This window comes from Brachyhypopomus gauderio, unplaced genomic scaffold (assembly GCF_052324685.1).
Source record: "Brachyhypopomus gauderio isolate BG-103 unplaced genomic scaffold, BGAUD_0.2 sc71, whole genome shotgun sequence".
Taxonomy (NCBI): Eukaryota; Metazoa; Chordata; class Actinopteri; order Gymnotiformes; family Hypopomidae; genus Brachyhypopomus; species Brachyhypopomus gauderio.
Window position 1 is genome coordinate 747,548 of NW_027506892.1, and position 12,028 is coordinate 759,575.

The following is a 12,028-nucleotide window of genomic DNA, read 5'->3' on the forward strand; positions in this document are numbered from 1 at the left end:
ATGTAAATGGAATGAAGTTCGTTATATATTGCTTCTCCTTTGCTTAATTTCTTTATTGTCCGTGTGAATTAAAGACAAACCAATGATGCTGTGGAATTCCTTTTTGATGTCCATAACTGGCTTAAGCCCAGGAAACACCACAAAACCGGGCACTAGTCATTTTAATGCCAGACATACTTTTCGGACAGACCGACATACAGTAGCTTTGCTGACAGGTTCCGCATCTCCTATAAAAAAACTTCCACTAGCAAAAAAACGAAGAGCGATGTATAAAAATCTGGAGAGAATTGAGGGCTGATCCGCGATGTGTAATATTTGAAATGTGACGCTTAATAATGTTATTGATGTAAGTAATGGATTGAGCTGAAAAACGATAATGTTCATTAAAAAAGAATCTGAAAATGATAGTAGGCCTATGTCTATTCGGGGTTTTATAAGGCGTTCCCCACGAAGAGCTCGGCGAATAAACTGAGTTTCAATATCCACATGATCTTCGAGGAAAGGACACGTCATGATGACGTGTTTGTAACTCTGGGTCAGGTCCAAGTTAACCTGCCAGCGAGCAGGTTAGCTTCAGAGCATAAGTTGCTATAGTAACTGACTCCGGTTCTCTCTAAGCTCGGTTTCTGGAACGGAAAACCTCGAGTTTCCGTGAACTCTGAGTTAACTTACCCGGGTTTTCTCGCTTAACCCGCTTCTTGGAACACCCCCCTGTTGTGGTGTTGTGTTCGTCCCTCAGGTGGGCGAGGCCTATTAGCAAACCTCCACCTGACGGCTTCAAAATATTATGGTGTTGTAAAAGGAAATTATGACTCACTTTTATATTATAAATGTACTGTATATGCACTACATTTATAATTATTATACACATTTATATTATAAATGTAAATATACCATTTATTTATAATTCTAACATGCAGTTTAAGAGAATTTTGTGTATTATGTAATTAAAAGTGATTTTAGTGAATCTTTGCTTAGTCAGGTATATTGCATTGATGTGTCTTTGAGTTATTCCCAGAGTTTCATGGGACATTTGTGTTGTTACCACCGCTTTACTGTAAAATTATAACCTGGCATTCTTTGCTGTGGTTAGTTTCTATATAGATTTGTATTTGGTTCATTTATAACCAAAACTCTGACTCACCAAACTTAAGCGGAAGGGGAATGTTCAGAATGTTCAGAGGCCTTCAGGGTGCAGTAACCAGGGGCTGCCAGCAGAGGGCAGAAGGTCAAATATCGAAGTATTGTTTTCCACCACCTCAGATGCGTGTACAAGCTCTGTGAGATTTGTTCTCCAGTTGAAATGTTAAGAATAAGCACATCTGAAAACATGTAACATAAAGCAGAAGTGACACTTGTTCTTTGTCAGTGACTAACATGATAACATGTGAGTGGTGCTGTCAAGTTTCTCCAGTTGTTCAGTAGTTCATATAACTGCTCTATGTCACAGTAATTAAATGACGTGAAATTAAATTGAATTTGTAATATTGTGAAACAAAACATGACACATGCCATATTTGTCAATTGTGATTTTTCACCGCAATCGAAAGTTGTCCTCCACATTTACCCATCTGTGCAGTTAGAACACGAACACACACACACACTAGTGATTACTAGGGAGCTGTGGATCACACGTGCCCAGAGCGGTGGGCAGCCCTAGCCCAGTTGGGGTTAGGTGCCTTGCTCAAGGGCACCTCAGTCATGGCCTCAGGTCTGGGAATCAAACCCATGACCCTCCGGTCACAAGACCAGTTCCCTAACCACCAGGCCATGACTGCCCCCGTAAATAATAAATAAATAATTCATCAATTGTAAATAATCTTTTATACACATTCACAAATGTTAGAAAATATTAATGATCATAGTTGTTTCCCAATGCTGGGGGTGAAGGGAAGATTTCAGGAGTTCTGTATGAATACACAAGCACTGAGAGGATTAACCATATTTCAGGTCCTTTAGGCTTCCTGCTTTTCAGCTTTCTGGCAAATTTTGCTTTTTAATGATAAAATGTAACATTATGCGTTGGATTTCGGTCGTGTTGCGCAGAATCATTTCTAATGAATCAGAATGACGAGTCTCAGAAAAGCACAACGTGTCAGAACACAACTGCGTGCACAGAGAGGGCAGCAAAGGGGCGTGGTGTCTGGAGATGCAGCTCCGCCCCCACATCCACACTTCAAACAGCCATCAGAACTGTGGTTTGCAGCAGTTACACTGTGGCTAGCAGATCCCGTTACTCTGTGTGGCTTGTGTGATAAACAGTGTTGTGCTTGTCAGAATGGAGACACAACAACACTAAGAAGCTTTTACGAGGTTCATTTTCACTGATTTGACTTTTGTTCATCAGTTTTTAAAATCAATTTTCTGTAATAGGTATGTGTGCATATATTATGAACTATACCAGTTTGTAAATACATTCAGTGTGCTAGAGAGTTCTGGACTGTGTGATCTGTTGAAGGATGCAGAGCGGGGGGAGGTTGACCCTAGTGACCCCTAACCCTAGTGAAGGTGGAGGGGTGAATGTAGTCGATTTTTTCTTACAGTATGTCTTTCTGCCAGCAGGGGGCAGTACTGCATCACGATGTGACTCTACTTGGGTTATAGTTTTTTTCTAAATAAATATACACACATTTTTCAGAATACTGTGCAATTTCAAATACCACTTCCCCAGAACCTTAGACACACAGGACAAAAGTATTCACAAGCCCCATATCAAATAGCATCTTCTCAAAACCTTAAACACACAAGCCAAAACAGATTGCTGAAAAAAAAACTCTCTCAAAATATGTCTTCAGCACCAAATAATGCACTCAAAAGATACACACACAGCACAAAACTGTAGTTCATATTGAGCAATAATTAGATGTTCTGCTGCAAAAACTGAAACTACTGCTTTACCCTATCCTAGAGTATACAGTGGAAAATAAAAGAAAAATAAAGAATACTACTGTTGCCAAAAGAGAACGATTTAGATTTATTACATAACAAAACTACATATATTTCCATATATACTCTATAATGAGAATGAAATTTTTTATTGAGGGTTGAAAATATAGTGTACTGAGTAATTCCACAGGGGTGCTGAGTGGTGTTGACCGAATGTGATATTGTATGGATCTGGATACATATTGCCGATAATAGAACATCAAGAGAATTGATGAAGATCTAACCAGATTACTGTGAATATGTGTAGAATACTGTAACACAGTGAATGTGTGTAGAATACAGTAACACAGTGAATGTGTGTAGAATACAGTAACACAGTGAACATTTATACTTAATACAGACTTATACTTAGTCTGATTGTGTGATTTGTGTGTGACTTGTGTATTATTCTGTATAATTAGTTTTTGTGTAATTTGTGTGTTAACGGGCCGCCCAATGGAGGATGGGTTCCCTTTTGAGTCTTGGTTCTCCCGAGGTTTTTTCCTATTCCCCACCATCATAGGGAGTTTTTCCTCGCCACTGTCGCCTTTGGCTTGCTCATTAGGGATTTGGACCCATAGTATTGTTAACCTTGTAAATCCTGTAAAGCTGCTTTGTGACAACATGTGTTGTGAAAAGCGCTATACAAATAAATTTTGATTGATTGATTGAATATGTATGCAATACTGTAACACAATGAATGTGTGTAGAATACTGTAACACAGTGAATATGTGTGGAATACTGTAACACAGTGAATGTGTGTAGAATACTGTAACACAATTAGATCTCAATCTGTTTTTTTCAGAACCCATCCTCTACACGATCAGCAGTTGCTTTAGAAACGTGTAACCGTAGAGATGAAAGGAGATGTTTTTGGTTGGGGGAAACACTCCGGGGTATACGCATGAGAATCTGGATTCTTGGTGTTTACATTCAGTCAGTGTGTATGACTATAGTGTAATTGGGATTAACCCTAACCCTAACCCTAAAACCCAATAAGTGAATTTGATGACATGTTTTGAGGTTTGGTCTTGACTGTTCCATCTGTGTTAGTGTGCTACAGATTTATTAAATAATCTCGATGGGTATCTTTACAAAGAGTACTTTTAGAAGAAGTACTTTAAAGGTAGTTTTGAGATTATAATTGTTGGAGCAGATGTCATCTGCTTCATAGTATTTGGATAGTTAATTTTCCATATTTGTAAATTTTTTATTTGCGCCCCATAGCGGTGGGCAGCACTAGCCCGGTGCCCAGGGAGCAGTTGGGCTTGTGTGCTTTACTCAAGGACACCACAGTCATGGGAATCCCAGCCAGGGAATTGAACCCATCAGCCTCCAGTCACAAGAGCCCCTAACCACCAAACCATGACCATGACTGGACCTGGAGACTGTCACAATAAGAACCGTATTGGCTCCTGTCTAAATGTGATTTTTAATTTGGGATTTTTTGGAATTTATGAATTTCCTCAATTAGTCAGTTTAAACATGGTTCTACAGTGTACTAGCCTCAAGGAAAAATGTCAACAGAAACCCCAAATTCTTCTGTAATTATAAAAATATTGACTCTGTGCATTTTTCTGCCAGAAGAGGGCAGAAAAGCTTCTCAAATCAATGGTGTGCCATCCACATTCATATATCACGATTTGGGGGAGGGGTACCCCGTAAAGCTTTCTGCCATATTTATGAGGAGAATTGTGGGACCAGAAAAAGTGATATGATGTCTAGCTGAAGCACCGTTGCCTCCTGTATGTCGCCCTGGTAACGAGGGGCAGCAGCGGCGGTCTGTCAGAGATGATGGTATGTGAATGTGGAATGTGCCTCTAGACATTTTTACCTCCTAATCAGTCTCAGTGCTTATTTTTTGTCAGCTCCAGAATGACAGAGGTCATTGTGTTTCTGGCCTCTCTGTGCTCCTCTCTGACTACCAGAACATCTCAGCAGAAGATCCTGACTCTACAGAGTCAAGGAGCTCTTTCCCTTTGTAGTTGTTATTATACAGGTGACTCTGGCTGGAGGACCTGTTGTGTCCCTTTGGCTGGAGGTCTTGCCGTGTCCCTCTGGCTGGAGGTCCTGTTGTTTCTCTCTGGTTGGAGGTCCTGTCCCCTGAGGTGACACGCTGCTGTGGGACCATGCAGGGGTGCAGCGCTGCCATCACACCTGTTTGACTGTTGTCACATTTGGAGCCTCCTCCTCTAGCTCCTCCTCCTCCTCTGGCTCCTCCTCCTCCATCTGCCCTCCACCGTTTTGATGGAGATTGAAGTGGGTGTGTGTGGGGGAGGGGGATCAGGCCTGAGAGGGGGAGAAGAGGGGGGAGAAGAGGGGGGAGAGAGAGAGAGAGAGAGAGAGAGAGAGAGAGAGAGAGAGAGAGAGAGAGAGAACGAACCTAGCACATCTCTTCTCTCATTGGACTGTGACCCAGGCAGAACTCCAGACACAGGTGTGACATTCTAGATTCTGATCTGATCGTCCTGACCACACAAGCAGGAAGACTAGCACACTTCATTAAACACAGCCAAGCTGGGCTTTCCAGTTGAATATGAGGTCTAGTGAGGCTTCTAGTTTTTTAAATCCTGTCTGAGTGTGAACATTTATACTCCATAGAGCACCACACACATCAACTCTGCATCACTGTGATAACTGAGATAACAGCTTTGCTAACAGGACCAGAATGCTTGCATGTTTTAATAGACAGTGTTTCACTGTATTTTGAAAACGTGAGATAAAACCCAAATGAAAAATGTTCATGGAAATATATTTTATATAATTATCTAATGTTAAATTCACATAGCTTTAACATTTAGTAAAAACAATAAGAACAATAGTATATAAATAATATACAATATATAATATAATACAGTAGTATACAATATATAATATAATACAGTAGTATATAATATATAATATAATACAGTAGTATATAATTCTTTTAAGTTACATTTGGCATAGCTGAGGTCCCATGTTGTCTAAGAGGCTGAGTGCCAGAACCGCCTGTCCTACCCTAGCCTGACCCGTCCTACCCTAGCCTGACCCGTCCTACCCTAGCCTGGCCCGTCCTACCCTAGCCTGGCCCGTCCTACCCTAGCCTGACCCGTCCTACCCTAGCAATGCCCCATTCTCATGGGCAACCTGCTTACAGTCTACCAGGCTACTTAACAAACTTTGCAAGAGCGTGATCTTGGCTCACTGTTTGTGTGAGGTTTGGTTGCCTCACACTGTGCTTCTAAATTCTCCCTACCTTATTACAACCTTATCATTGCTACATCTCAATCTCATCTCAATCTTATCTCTATCTCATCTCAATCATTTCTCTCTATTTCTCTCTTCCCTCAATCTTACCTGTGTTACCTTAATCATACCTTATTTCTATCTTATCTCTGTCTTATCTCATCTCTACCTTTTCTCGACCTTATTTGGGGCCTATTTACAGAATGGGGCGGACGCTCCCCTGCCCCGGGGGGTTGTTAGCGAACGCGCTTCGTTTCCCGCCCCTCTGCTTGACCCTGAAGCCTGACAGCAGCCTTTCTTCCTGGCTCGTTATCCCGCTCCAGTGGCCGTGGGTTCGCCTGCCCTGTTGTGTTTGTCACCGCGGTACTGCCATGTCATTATGAACTTCAAGGGGCTCTACACACAAATGTTGCTGTGTTAGCCTGGGGGGCAGGCCGTTAGCCTGGGGGGCAGGCCGTTAGCCTGGGGGGCAGGCTTTGCAGAGGTTGCTACCTTAGGCTAGCAGTTTGTATCTTAAGGTACAGTATATATTGTTTTACTTGATAACACACTGGTGAGAACCATTTGCATAATTTGCTGCGTATTAGCTCAGCGATAACTTAAGGACGTATTTGACTACGTGTCAGACTGCAGAACCAGGCTGCCAGATAGGAGGTGTTGCAGAGTTAAATTGCTTCATTTTGGATTAATTATACAAGATGGAACTCATGGTATTTGCTGCTTCGTGAGCTAGCTTCATTTTATATCAGATGCCCGAGGCACCTTTTGGCATTTAGTAAAGAAAAACATGAACAGAGGGATAATCAGTGAATGAATTAGTATTCTTAAGAGTCATTCAGCCCATCTGACAACCCTTTAGTGAAGTCCTATTCTCGCCTTTCATCATATGAATTAATCTTTCAACTTCTATTATGGGGAACCTTACTGTAAGAACAGTAATAGTTCGGTGTGTAAGTCCCTTCTGATGGTGTGACATAGTGAGGTGAGATGGTCCTTAGGTTTGGAGCACACAGAGAAAGATCTGGAAGTCTATTATGGTTATGGGACATGGATTAATTTGCTATGACAGGAGGATGAATTATGAAAAAATAGCAAACTAGGAGAACAGAATATACAAATGTTTAGTATAAAACATTTCATATTACAACTTCAGATTAGATTATATGACAGGGTCTATTGGTGATTTATATGAATTGTATACTATTCTAGTAGTAGCCACCAGGAGTCTGTGACAGGGATACAACTGAATAAAATAAAAGTCAAATAAAATCTAAAATTATTTTAAATTAAACTGTTTTAATCCACATGAGTGCAGTGTGGATAAGTGTGTGTGCTAGAGCAGCATATCTCCAGGACTGTTTGTGCTAAAGCAGCAGCTCTCCAGAACTGTTCTAGAGTGTGCTAGAGCAGCAAATCTCCAGAACTGTTCTAGAGTGTGGTAGAGCAGGCAGATCTCCAGAACTGTTCTAGAGTGTGGTAGAGCAGCATATCTCCAGGACTGTTCTAGAGTGTGGTAGAGCAGGCAGATCTCCAGGACTGTTCTAGAGTGTGGTAGAGCAGCATATCTCCAGGACTATTCTAGAGTGTGGTAGAGCAGGCAGATCTCCAGAACTGTTCTAGAGTGTGGTAGAGCAGGCAGATCTCCAGAACTGTTCTAGAGTGTGGTAGAGCAGGCAGATCTCCAGAACTGTTCTAGAGTGTGGTAGAGCAGGCAGAGTCTCCAGGACTGTTCTAGAGTGTGGTAGAGCAGGCAGATCTCCAGAACTGTTCTAGAGTGTGCTAGAGCAGGCAGATCTCCAGAACTGTTCTAGAGTGTGGTAGAGCAGGCCAATCTCCAGGACTGTTCTAGAGTGTGGTAGAGCAGGCCAATCTCCAGGACTGTTCTAGAGTGTGGTAGAGCAGCAGATCTCCAGGACTGTTCTAGAGTGTGCTAGAGCAGCATATCTCCAGGACTGTTCTAGAGTGTGCTAGAGCAGGCAAATCTCCAGAAATGTTCTAGAGTGTGCTAGAGCAGGCAAATCTCCAGGACTGTTCTAGAGTGTGCTAGAGCAGGCAGATCTCCAGGACTGTTCTAGAGTGTGCTAGAGCAGGCAAATCTCCAGGACTGTTCTAGAGTGTGCTAGAGCAGGCAAATCTCCAGGACTGTTCTAGAGTGTGGTAGAGCAGGCAGAGTCTCCAGAACTGTTCTAGAGTGCGCTAGAGCAGGCAAATCTCCAGGACTGTTCTAGAGTGTGCTAGAGCAGCATATCTCCAGGACTGTTTGTGCTAAAGCAGCAGCTCTCCAGAACTGTTCTAGAGTGTGCTAGAGCAGCAAATCTCCAGAACTGTTCTAGAGTGTGGTAGAGCAGGCAGATCTCCAGAACTGTTCCAGAGTGTGGTAGAGCAGCATATCTCCAGGACTGTTCTAGAGTGTGGTAGAGCAGGCAGATCTCCAGGACTGTTTGTGCTAAAGCAGCAGCTCTCCAGAACTGTTCTAGAGTGTGCTAGAGCAGCAAATCTCCAGAACTGTTCTAGAGTGTGGTAGAGCAGGCAGATCTCCAGAACTGTTCCAGAGTGTGGTAGAGCAGCATATCTCCAGGACTGTTCTAGAGTGTGGTAGAGCAGGCAGATCTCCAGGACTGTTCTAGAGTGTGGTAGAGCAGCATATCTCCAGGACTGTTCTAGAGTGTGGTAGAGCAGGCAGATCTCCAGAACTGTTCTAGAGTGTGGTAGAGCAGGCAGATCTCCAGAACTGTTCTAGAGTGTGGTAGAACAGGCAGATCTCCAGAACTGTTCTAGAGTGTGGTAGAGCAGGCAGAGTCTCCAGGACTGTTCTAGAGTGTGCTAGAGCAGGCAGATCTCCAGAACTGTTCTAGAGTGTGGTAGAGCAGGCCAATCTCCAGGACTGTTCTAGAGTGTGGTAGAGCAGCAGATCTCCAGGACTGTTCTAGAGTGTGCTAGAGCAGCATATCTCCAGGACTGTTCTAGAGTGTGCTAGAGCAGGCAAATCTCCAGAAATGTTCTAGAGTGTGCTAGAGCAGGCAAATCTCCAGGACTGTTCTAGAGTCTGCTAGAGCAGGCATATCTCCAGGACTGTTCTAGAGTGTGCTAGAGCAGGTAAATCTCCAGGACTGTTCTAGAGTGTGCTAGAGCAGGCAAATCTCCAGGACTGTTCTAGAGTGTGCTAGAGCAGGCAAATCTCCAGGACTGTTCTAGAGTGTGCTAGAGCAGGCAAATCTCCAGGACTGTTCTAGAGTGTGCTAGAGCAGGCAGATCTCCAGGACTGTTTGTGCTAAAGCAGCAGCTCTCCAGAACTGTTCTAGAGTGTGCTAGAGCAGCAAATCTCCAGGACTGTTCTAGAGTGTGGTAGAGCAGGCAGATCTCCAGGACTGTTCTAGAGTGTTGTAGAGCAGGCAGAGTCTCCAGAACTGTTCTAGAGTGTGGTAGAGCAGCATATCTCCAGGACTGTTCTAGAGTGTGGTAGAGCAGGCAGAGTCTAAAGGACTGTTCTAGAGTGTGGTAGAGCAGCATATCTCCAGGACTGTTCTAGAGTGTGGTAGAGCAGGCAGATCTCCAGAAATGTTCTAGAGTGTGGTAGAGCAGGCAGAGTCTCCAGGACTGTTTGTGCTAAAGCAGCAGCTCTCCAGGACTGTTCTAAAGTGTGCTAGAGCAGGCAGATCTCTAGGACTGTTCTAGAGTGTGGTAGAGCAGGCAAATCTCCAGGACTGTTCTAGAGTGTGCTAGAGCAGCATATCTCCAGAACTGTTCTAGAGTGCGCTAGAGCAGGCAAATCTCCAGGACTGTTCTAGAGTGTGCTAGAGCAGCATATCTCCAGAACTGTTCTAGAGTGTGGTAGAGCAGGCAGATCTCCAGGACCGTTCTAGAGTGTGTTAGAGGAGGCAGATCTCACTCCAGCACCCCAAGTTGAGTGAACAAGGACTAATGGTGGTTTTTTGCCCCTATTTACAGCCCAGCAAAACTAGAGGTACATTCAGTCTAAGTTCTGGATTCAGAGTAGTTTGTTTGTGTTCTACTCAGTAATTACAAATACCCATTTGGGCATCTCACAGGAAGTGGCATTTGGCACCATAAGGGCCTGCTAGCCTACCATGCCATGCCCACAGGAGCATTATGTCCATGGCTGGGTCACCCTCCACGAGGCACTATGGTTCAAGAGTGAAATCTGCACCAAGGTTCAGCTGTTCTCTGGAGATCACTGGCAAAGCACACCTGAGAGCATAATGACTGTACTCTAAGCTCAGACAACCAAACATATATCCTCCCACTATACTACTGCTATACTTCAACTATACTACTGCTATACTTCCACTATACTACTGCTATAGAATAATGTTCAGTGTTGTCGCTGAGTGCCAATGAATTGTGAGTTGTTTCTGCTTTTTCATCTTTGTTGTTCTCTTGGTTGGGGTTGCAGGGAGCTGATGGGTTTGGGGTTTGATTCCCAGTGAGCCCACACACTGCTGTACTGATGAACATCAGTCACTCTGGACAGGAGAGCCTATGAATGTTGCAACTGTGTGTAAAAATAAGGTTTTATGATTTATTTTATTAATTAGTTACATACACAAGCAAGAGGTGTGTGTCATGATTTAAAATTTTATTTAAATATGTCTCGTTTAGCAAACTAGTTGCCAGGTGTGTATCCATAGTGTAACTATCAGTCATGGCCTGGTGGTTAGGGAACTGGTCTTGTGACCAGAGAGTTCCGGGTTCGATTCCCAGACCTGAGGCCATGACTGAGGTGCCCCTGAGCAAGGCCCTTAACCCTCAATTGCTCACTTGTATAAAAAATGAGATAAAAGTGTAAGTCGCTCTGGATAAGGGCGTCTGCCAAATGCCATAAATGTAAATGTAAACTATCAGAGAAAGACTTCAGGATGTCATTGGTGATTTGTTTTGAGTTCAGTATGTGGTTAAACCTCCTCTTAAAGGAGAAACTCCACTGAATGTGGGCTAGGAAGCTGTTCTCAAGGGCTGTAGGGTAACATTCTCATCCAGTGAAGCTTCCACCATGATTTGAGTTATTGTGAAACATTTGATAAATGTATGTGCAGGAAGTGTTGAAATAGCTTTATACTGACAGAAAGGTCATACCCACTTACCCCCAATAAAGGGAAGTGTACAATACACTAATGTAATGAGCCTGGACTAGTGTTGCATAACTGTATAAGTTTAAATGGTTATATAGCTGTATGGGGTCTTATCTTATTGTCATCTTATGGTGATTGTTATCTTATGGTGATCCCACTGTTCCATCAAACTGTCAGCTTCTTTGCGCAAAAAAAACAGGACCCCCCCCCCCCCCCCCTCGCCTAGGACTTGGTTCATTCCAAGGCGTGGGGGGAAATAAAGCGCCTGAGAGCAAGGAAATGCCACACGACCTCCGACCTTTTGATGCGTCAGCTCTGCTGCTTTCCTTCGTCTTCCCGCCTTTATGGAGGGTTTAATATTAACGGAGAACACACACACACACACACACACACACACACACACACACACACACACACACACACACACACACACACACACACACACACACACACACACACACACACACAGAAGCAGAGGGAGAGGGAGAGCTTACCAGCTGGAACAAAAGGTGCTCGCTAATAGAACAAGTTCAGCAGTAGTGTACAGGGTGCTGGGAGTGAGGATGAGAGTGTACAGGATGCTGGGAGTGAGGATGAGAGTGTACAGGGTGCTGGGAGTGAGGATGAGAGTGTACAGGATGCTGGGAGTGAGGATGAGAGTGTACAGGATGCTGGGAGTGAGTATGAGAGTGTAGAGGGTGCTGGGAGTGAGGGTGAGAGTGTACAGGATGCTGGGAGTGAGGATGAGAGTGTACAGGATGCTGGGAGTGAGGATGAGAGTGTACAG

At 43.6% G+C, this 12,028-nt stretch overlaps 1 protein-coding gene across 2 annotated transcripts in view; it reads left to right on the forward strand.

The window, feature by feature from the left end:
- Positions 1–12,028, forward strand: part of ksr2 (kinase suppressor of ras 2) — a 94,618-nt gene that overhangs the window by 30,165 nt on the left and 52,425 nt on the right. The window lies entirely within an intron of this gene.